At 38.3% G+C, this 9,310-nt stretch overlaps 1 long non-coding RNA gene across 1 annotated transcript; it reads right to left on the bottom strand.

Moving 5' to 3' along the window:
• Positions 1-419: 419 nt before the first annotated feature.
• LOC140501992 (uncharacterized) lies at positions 420-9,007 on the bottom strand. The gene is made up of 4 exons (XR_011966473.1): positions 7,237-9,007; positions 5,738-5,822; positions 3,749-3,897; positions 420-2,122 (listed from the first exon to the last, which is right to left on the bottom strand). It is a non-coding gene; the product is annotated as an uncharacterized lncRNA (long non-coding RNA).
• Positions 9,008-9,310: the final 303 nt, after the last annotated feature.

Below are 9,310 nucleotides of genomic sequence, written 5' to 3'. Positions count from 1 at the left end.
ACATGCATATCTTGGAGATATTGTGGTTTCAGTTCCAGACTACCACAATAAAGTGAATATTGCAATAAAGTGAGTCACATGAATTTCTTTGGTTTTCCAGTGTATATAAAAATTATGCTTACACTAATCTATTACATGTATAATAGTATTATGTCTAAAAAATCTACATATCTTAATGAAAAATACTTTATTGCTAAAACATGTTAACCATCATCTGAGCCTTCATCAAGTTGTAATCTTTTTCCCGGTGAAGGGTCTTGCCTTAATGTTGATTGCTGCTGACTGGTTGGGGTGGTAGATCATGAAAGCTGGAATGGCTGTGGAAATTTCTTAAAATAAGACAGCAATGAAGTTTGCTGCATAAATTGACTCTTCCTTTCACTTGAACACTTTGAGGCCAGTATAGGGTTATTAATTAGCCTAATTTCAATATTGTTGTGTCTCAGGGAATAGGGAGGCTGGAGGAGTAGGAGACAGATTGGGAAATAGCTTGTTGGTGGAGCAGTCAGAAAACATGAAACATTTATTAATCATGGTTCATAGAGCCCCAAAACAATTACAATAAAAACATCAAAAATCACTATCAGAGATCATTGTAACAGACATAATAATAATGAAAAAGTTAGAAATATTGTGAGAATTATAAAATGTGGCACAGACACATGATTGTGAGCTCATTCTGTTGGAAAAACTGGTGTGGATTTGCTTGATGCAAAGTTGCTACAAACCTTCAATTTATACATACATACATACAAACATACATATATGTGTGTATATATACATATACATAGACATGCACATACATACATACACACACAGATATATATATATGTATCTATATATATATATCTGCTTATAGTAGTAAGGTCAGTAAGACTTACAGGTGAGATAATTGGGCTCCAATTGGTGTAGGGCTGTTCAGAGAAGAAAGGTACCTCTAGTGTGAGGGCTGTTGATTCCTTTTCAGGACTGCTTTCCATCTTTGGTGTCTAGCTGATCCATCAAACTCTCACCTATGGCTCCAAAAAGCCACATTCCATGATTTTGGCAGATGTTGTAACACATGGACCCAGGCATGTACAGGAGGGCCTGCTATACAGGTTCTTAGATCTGCTTTTCTAAAAAGAAAGCAACTTTTGAGGGTTCAATAATCATTTTAATCAAGCACATGTATCATTCACTTAGTTCAAAGGAAAAAGTCAGTACCTTCAACTTCAAGGAAAATATAAACAGAAATTACAAGCAGAAATTTCCAACTGTCTGACCATAGACAATATATACAGCATTACTAGAGAAAGAAGCACCAACATCTGAGTTTTCAAAGCTGGAGGGCTCCTTAAAATGACTGCCCAGAGTCTCATCTGGCACTCAAACCTTATTCCAAAAAGTAAGCCGCAAAGCAAACCTCACCTCCAATATATATGCTCTTTTTAGGACTGGAGGGCATGACCCTTGTGAACTTGTACCTCATTAGAAATTAACAAAAAGTGTCTGAGTCTTATTAATGGGTATGGAAGATGTTTAACTCTTCCCCCCCCCACCACCACCACCATTAACCTTACATTAACCTTACAGATGTGCTAAACCTGGTGGCGAGTAACTGAGTGGTTTCAAACCCATTGGTGAGTTGGGGATGGTGTCTACAATGTGAAGATTTCTCCTGGCAGAATGGGAAGATGAGGGCAATTTGTTCCAATGGCCAAGAAGGAAATTCAAGCAGGTACTGTTAGACCTACTTTTTCTGTACAGCTTGGTTAGAAGTTGAAGATGCCAAGGTCATCCATTGAATCCTGAGCCAAGACTAGTTGTGTTAACTTTTGTCTTGCTACTAGACGTTAATGACTCTGGAAGACAGTGAGGTCGATGAGTTGGTGCAACTCTGCTTCACTTAAACCCAGTTTATGCACAAGTCAAAAGACGTTGGTCATACCATTTTTACCTTCTTCAAAGTCCTGTGACAACAGTCAACTGATGAAGTAGGAACACACTGAAGCAGTAGATACAACCTTTAGCACAAGTACTCTGGGCCATAGGGTCATCTTCTTAGTGGACTGAAACAGCAGTGGGAATTGGCAGTCTCCTGGGTATCTGAGCAGTTTTTTAAAATTTTATTTTCCTAAAACTTAAATATACAATATGAAAAGAAAAGAAACAAATTATAAATGTAAATATGAAAACTTAAATACAAAATAAGAAAAAAATGTTTCCTTTTCACTTTGTTTTTTCCCTCTTCCTCGCCTCCCCCCCAGAAGGCTACAATTAAGCATGGATACATTTACATAGAGATATATAAGTACACACACGCACACACGCACACACACACACAAACCTATACTTCCCCTAATAAATTTTATTCTTGATCTTTGTTTTATGCTTGTGCATATCTTTTATTTTCTATCCCTCCTGACTTCTCTTTATCACTTCTGGCTGCTACTTTTGCCTTCCTATTACTTAACCTACCTCCCCTACCTCCAAGGATCCCTCCGTTATTCTCTCATTCTCCATAAAGTTAAACCCCCTTTTATACTTCTCCTTTGACATATTCCCTCACTTTCCTCCCTAAAATCCCCTCCCTTATTCTCTCAAGAATCCCTCCCTTATTCTCCCATTCTCATTAATCTAAACACCCTTCTATATTCCCCTTAACCTATTCCTTTATCATCCCCTCTGGAGATCCCTCCCTTGTCCTCTCCCCTCTCCCTATCCTTTTGGCATTTTATTTCTTTCAGATTATAGAAGACTTTTATACATATATTTCTCTCTGTGTGTGTGTGCATACATATATACACACACATATATGTAAGTATTGTTCCCTCTTGAACCCATTCCTGATGAAAGTAGGTTGCCAGAGTTAACAGCCCTCCTCTCCCATCTAATTCCTCTGTGTTGTTTCTTCCTCTTGAACCTCATTAGTATAATTACTCATTTTAGCTGTTCCTAAATAGTTTTATTTTTTAAAGTTATATCATACTCAGGTCTATCCCTGAGTTCTTATGAACTACCCAATTACTAATAACAGTCTTAGACATATGTTTTATATTTTACATACATAAAAGGTAAAGAGTCTGTCCTTATTGAATCCCTTGTAATTAGCTTTTGATATGTACTTTATATTTCCCTTGGCTCTTGTGTGTCAAATCTATTAAGTTCAGTTTTTTCTTACAAAGTCCTGGAGGTCTGACAATTTGTTAAATGTCCATTTTTTTTTCATTCAGGATTATGATTGGCTTTTCTGGGTATGATATTTTCGGCCAGAGCCCCAGGTCTTTTGCTCTTCCATATGCAGTGTTCCAAGACCTGCAGTCTTGTAGTGTCACTGCTGCTAGGTCTTGTGTGATTCAAATAGCAGTATTGTATGAAGATCAACTGTGAATAACTTGGATATTCTCAGTAATAAAATGATTCAAGACAATTCTGAAGGACTTATGATGAAAGGTACTGTCCATCTCCAGAGAAAGAACTGGTAAAATCTGAATATGGATTGAAATACACTTTTTCTTTACTTTATTTTTCCTGTGTTTTTTTTTAATCACAGCACAACTTACGTAGAAATGTGCTTTGTATGACCATACATATACAATCTGTATCAAATTGCTTACCTTCTCAATGAAAGGGGAGGGTAGGAGAGAATTTGGAACTCAAAATTAGAGAAAGCAAATTGAAATTGGTTTTACATGTAATTGGGGAGAAACAAAATATTAAATTAAAAAAATAAAAACTAAACTAGTCAACAAGCTTGTATGCCTACCTAAAGGAGTGAATGACAGGCTTGTGACAATGGAATTGCCACTTGCAGGAAAGCACCATGCCACCATCAGTGGTGTGTATGCTCCCACTATGATGAATCCTGGTGAGGTCATTGCATTCGAACAAAGCAGTAACTCCAAGGGAAGATGACTGTAAGAAAACTTAATATCAACAGAGTAGAGCACTTTTCTGAATAGGAACAGTTCATTGCTAATGTGGAGGGAAAGCTGAGTCGATACACATTTGGCAACAGGGAGTAGAAAAGAAATGGGTGGCTTTCACAGATTTAGTACATAGCATTGCATTTGCTCATTTTGGCCAGAACACTCCCAAACATCAATATTGGTTTGAAAATATGATGGGGAAATTCAGAAGCTGTCAAATGAAAAATGAGAATGCCACAAGGTTTACTAGTGGAATGGTTTCTCCATTTCTAAGAAGGCAATATTTAATTCCATAAAAGTAAAATGCTCTTGGCTCAGTAAGAAGGCAGATGAAATTCAGTTTTACACTGACAGTAACAATCCAAAGCACTTTTATGACGCCCTGAAGATTATTTATGGGCCAAAGACTTATGACAGATCTCAGTTCCTAAGTACTGACAGAGCCACATGGATCAGTGATAAGGACATGCTTCAGGAAGGATGGACCAAACACTTCCATAGTGTTCTCAACAGACCATCATCAATCAATGTTGAAACCACTGACACTATACCACAGGTTGAAGTCAATCTTTCTCTAGTCAAACTTCCAGTTGAAAAAGTTTTGAGTGCTATTAGGTTTCTCTCATGTGGAAATGCACCCAATGCTGATTTTTATTCCAGCTGAGATTTACAAGGCAGGGGGTCCACTGTTCATACAAAAGCTGACTGATATTTTTCATGTTATATGGCAAGAGGAGTTTATCCCCTAGGAGTTCAAGGATGCCTCCATTGTCTATCTCTATCAAGGGAAAGGAAATAGATTGTCGTGTGCCAGTCAGGGGGTGGGGGTGGGGAAATCTCTCTCTCTCTCTCTCTCTCTCTCTCTCTCTCTCTCTCTCTCTCTCTCTCTCTCTCTCTCTCTCCTTGCTGGCAAGATTCTTTTTTTCAAATTTAATTATTTGCATTCAGTTTTCAACAATCACTTCCATAAGTTTTAAAATTTCTCCCCTTCCCTCTCCCCTCCCTCCTTGAGAGGGCATGCAATCCCATACAGTCTCTACACATATATTCCTATCAAACTTATCTTCACATTAGTGATGCTGCATAGAAGAACCAAAAGAATGGGATGCTGGAAAGATTCTTGCCAGAGTTCTATAAAGGCTGATCCTTCACCTGGAAGATGGTCCTCTACCCCAGAGCCATTGTAGCTATTACTCTGGAATAGCCCAACAACTCCAGAATAACTGCCAGGAGCAGAACAGAGGTCTGTACACAATGTTTGTAGATCTGACCAATGTCTTTGGTCAATCATGTCAGTCATGAGGACATTTGGAAAATCATGGCAAAATTTGGTTGCCCAAGGGAGTACATCAGCATTGCATGTCAGTTTCATGATGACATGCTTGCATGAGTTTTGCATGATGGACAATGCTCTCACATTTTCCCAGTCACCAATGGAATGAAGCAGGTTTTGCCCCTGTGCTTTTAGCATGATGTTTTCTGCAATGTTGTCAGATATCTTTGATGAGGACAAACATGGCATCAAGGTCAGCAACCACACTGGGATAAATTATTTAACTTGCAAAGGCTGCAAACCAAGACCAACATGGAGGGAAAATTGATATGTGAATTTTTGTTTGCTAATGATTGTGTTCGTAAAACAGCCTCTGAGGCTGAGATGCAACAAAAGTATGAATCAGTTCTTTGCTGCTTGTACTAATTTTGACCTAACAATTAACACCAAGAAAACACAGGTTTTCCACCAGCCAGAAATATGTAATCCATATGTGGATTTATCAGTTATAACAAATAGAGAGATTTTGAGTACTGTGGATAAGTTCAATTACCTTGGCAGTATACTTTCCTGGGATGTGTACACAGATGATCATGTTGAAGTGCACATTGCTAGAACTAGGTCAGTGCTTGGGAGACCTCAAAGGAAAGCATGAGAAAGAAGAGGTATTATACTGCTTATCCAACAGAAGGTCTAAAGAGCTATTGCTATGACCTCATTGTTGTATGCCTGTGAAACCTGGACAGTCTACCAGTGCCATGCCAGGAATCACTTCCATTTGAATTGCCTCAGGAAGTTTCTGAAGGTCACCTGGCAGGATAAGGTACTGGACACGGAGGTCCTTTCTTGAGCTGAATTGCCAAACATTCAAGCCCTACTCTGCTGTGCTGGCCACATTGTTGGAATGCTAGATGTATGTTTGCCTAAAAGACTATTTCATGGAGAACTCATACAAGGCAAGTACTTGCATGGAAGTCAGTAGAACAATACAAACATACACTCAAGGTCTCCCTGAAAACTTTGGAATTATTTTAAGACATAGGAGACATTGGCACAGGACAGCCTAGTATTGCATGGCCACATCTAAGATGGTGCTGTGCTCTTTGAACAAAACAGAACTGCAGCAGCTCAGAATAAATGTGAGATGCACAAATTTAGAGACATCTCCACTCCAAATGTTCAAGTGGATTATTTGTGTCTGACCTGTGGTAGAGTCTTCCAAGCTCCTATTGGTCTGATTAGCCACAATTAATACCTTGACCCAACACAGTGATGTCATTTGGGTCCTCTTAGAGCATGCAGTATAACAACAAACCAGATACAGATAGGTAGATAGAGAGATAGATATCCATCCATATTATCTATCTATCTATCTATCTATCTATCTATCTATCTATCTATCTATCTATCTATCTATCATCTATCTATCTATCTATCATCTATCTATCTATCTATCTATCATCTATCTATCTATCTATCTATCTATCTATCTATCTATCTATCTATCTATCTATCTATCTATCTATCTATCCCTTTCTTATCATACTCTACTCTGCATTGTGATTGGTATTTGTTTAGGACAGTCATACTTTTTCTTCTAGATTTTAACTGCCACAAAAGCAGAATCTGTGCCTGAATTATTTTTGCTTTTTCTCAGTATATACTATGTTGATTTGCACATAGTAGACATATAGAGATTGATAGTCCTGACTCCATGCACATGGAATGATTCTAGTCCAGCTTTAATTGTTTTTCACATTAGCCTAATAAGGGTAACTTCCTTTGCTCTTTATTAACTTCAACTTTATTGATCTGTTTTTATTTATTATCTTAATTTGCAAATATATTTCTCACTTTTCCTCAATATAGAAACCTGTTCCTTGCATCATTCATTTATTTATGTGTTTATTCTCTCATTGATCCATTTATTAATTTTTTATTTATGTGTTGATCAAATCTCCCCATCTTGCTCAGGCTAGCAAGTGCAAGGGTCACTCGGTCATTCCCAATACTGATTGGAACTGAAGCTTTAATCTGCTCAATTTTTCCAACCTGGTCATGTTGGCTCCTCCTTAGTCAGCCTGGGGACTACAGTTATGCACCAACCACCATAAATCGCCTATTCCTTGTAATAAGGGAAGAAAAAAAGAGAAAAAAGTAGTTCAGCAAAGTTAGCAGCAAAATCAGTTGACTGCGATTGTATACGTGATGCTCTATACCCACAGTTTAGGCAAGTAGGTAATGCAGTGGATAGAGTGCTGGGTCAGAAGTCAGGAAGACCTGAGTTTAAATCAAACCTCTGACACTTATTAATTATGTGACCCTGGGCAAGTCACTTAACCTTGTTTGGGTCAATTTCCTCATCTGTAAAATGAACTGGGAGAAAGAAATGGCAAACCAGTCCAGTATCTTTGCCAAGAAAACCCAAATGGGGTCATGAAGAGTTGGACATGACTGTGATGACAACATACCCATAGCTCCACATTTCTACAAAAAAGAAGCAAGGAAGTGAATTTTTCTCATTTCTTCTAGGATAGGTAGATGGTGCAGTGGGTCACCCTGGACCTGGAGTCAGGCAGACCTGAATGCAAATATGGTTTCAGAGAATTACTAATTGTGGAAACTTAGGCAAGTCACTTAACCTTTGTTTGCTTCAGTTTCCTTGAATATAAAGTGGAGATAATAATAGCACCTACTTCAGGAGATTGTTATGAGGATCGAATGAGATGATACCAATAAAGCACTTAGATCATGGCACGTGGTGGACAATAAGTGTTTGTTCCTCCCCATCTCCTTCTCTGGGATCACTCTAGGCCATTTTAAGAACACAGTGAATACTTTTTCTTTCGGTCTATTTACATTCTTGTAGAAATGTAAATTTTCCTAGTTCTGCTCACTTTGCTCTGTTCACGTCTTCTATGCCTTTATGGATTATTATACCATCACTTCCTATGATGTGATAACACTATACTACAATGTTTTTAGCCATTCGGTCATTGATTCTTTAAGAAAGAGTAAAAGAGAAATGAGTGGTGGGGAAAAAGGAGGAAGCAGTTCAGCCAAACTAACCAGTGCATCAGCTGATTCTATGTATATTATGTATACACACACACACATATGTACATACAATACATATATTTATATATATACACATACATACACACATGTGTATATATAAAATATCCATACCCATTATCCCCCACTTCAAAGAAGGGAGAGGGGTCCAGTTTACCTGGGTACTTACCTGAAATGCGTTTCTTAGCTTCACAGTATGGAGTGCTTCAGTGCACTGACTTAAAGCCCTTGCTCTTGCAGAAATATCAGAGATAGAAAGAGGAATCTTAAGTTATAAACAGGAGAGGCCAAAATACAAATGGCTACAAATAAAAATCAGCTTACATCAAAAAGTCCTCTACCTGGCATCTTCCGAGCCAAGGCACTTTAACATTCTCCGATGAACAACATGAGTAATACAGAGCTAGCTCCCTGTTTAGCATGGTGCTGCACACCCAGAGCAGAGACCAGAGAGGGGTCTCTCCTCAGTGGCAGCCTGGCTACAAGCTAACAAAGCAGAAAAGCCTGCTTTCCACACCAACAGCTCTCTCCACACCAACCAGTCTCTCAATTCATAGGATCAATTTTCTGAAGGTGATTTAGAAACAGCCTCAGGACTCTTAGTTCCCAGATATTTCCAAGAATTGTTTGAGGACAAGGGTACAATAAGAACCATTAAAAATGTACGAGGTGGTTCAGCTGCTTTCTCTCTAAACCTGAATACTAATATAACCGTTGAAATATAGCCAGAAGTGGAAATAAATAGAAGACAGAGTTAAACCGCAAATGGATATTGTACAACTTGGCAAGGTCCAGCAGGTCTAAAATAACAATATTAATGCTTATGCTTTGTAAGGAATCAGATTTGGAAGGAACCCGAAGAGGTGATAACATCATATTATCAGTGACCCTAGACTGATAGGTATCTAGCTTTTATCTTAAGTACCTTCAGGAAAGGAGATTCCATAACATGTCCTGGAACCCATCCCAGTGTCTGACAACTTTTACAGCCCCGGAGTCCTTATGTACTGTGTGTCTAATCTGCCCTGACTTCTGCTAACTCATAGAATAG

The sequence above is a fragment of the Notamacropus eugenii genome, chromosome 4 (assembly GCF_028372415.1).
Source record: "Notamacropus eugenii isolate mMacEug1 chromosome 4, mMacEug1.pri_v2, whole genome shotgun sequence".
Classification (NCBI taxonomy): domain Eukaryota; kingdom Metazoa; phylum Chordata; class Mammalia; order Diprotodontia; family Macropodidae; genus Notamacropus; species Notamacropus eugenii.
The sequence above is the reverse complement of the archived record's forward strand: the minus strand, read 5'-3'. Positions and strand labels throughout refer to the sequence as shown.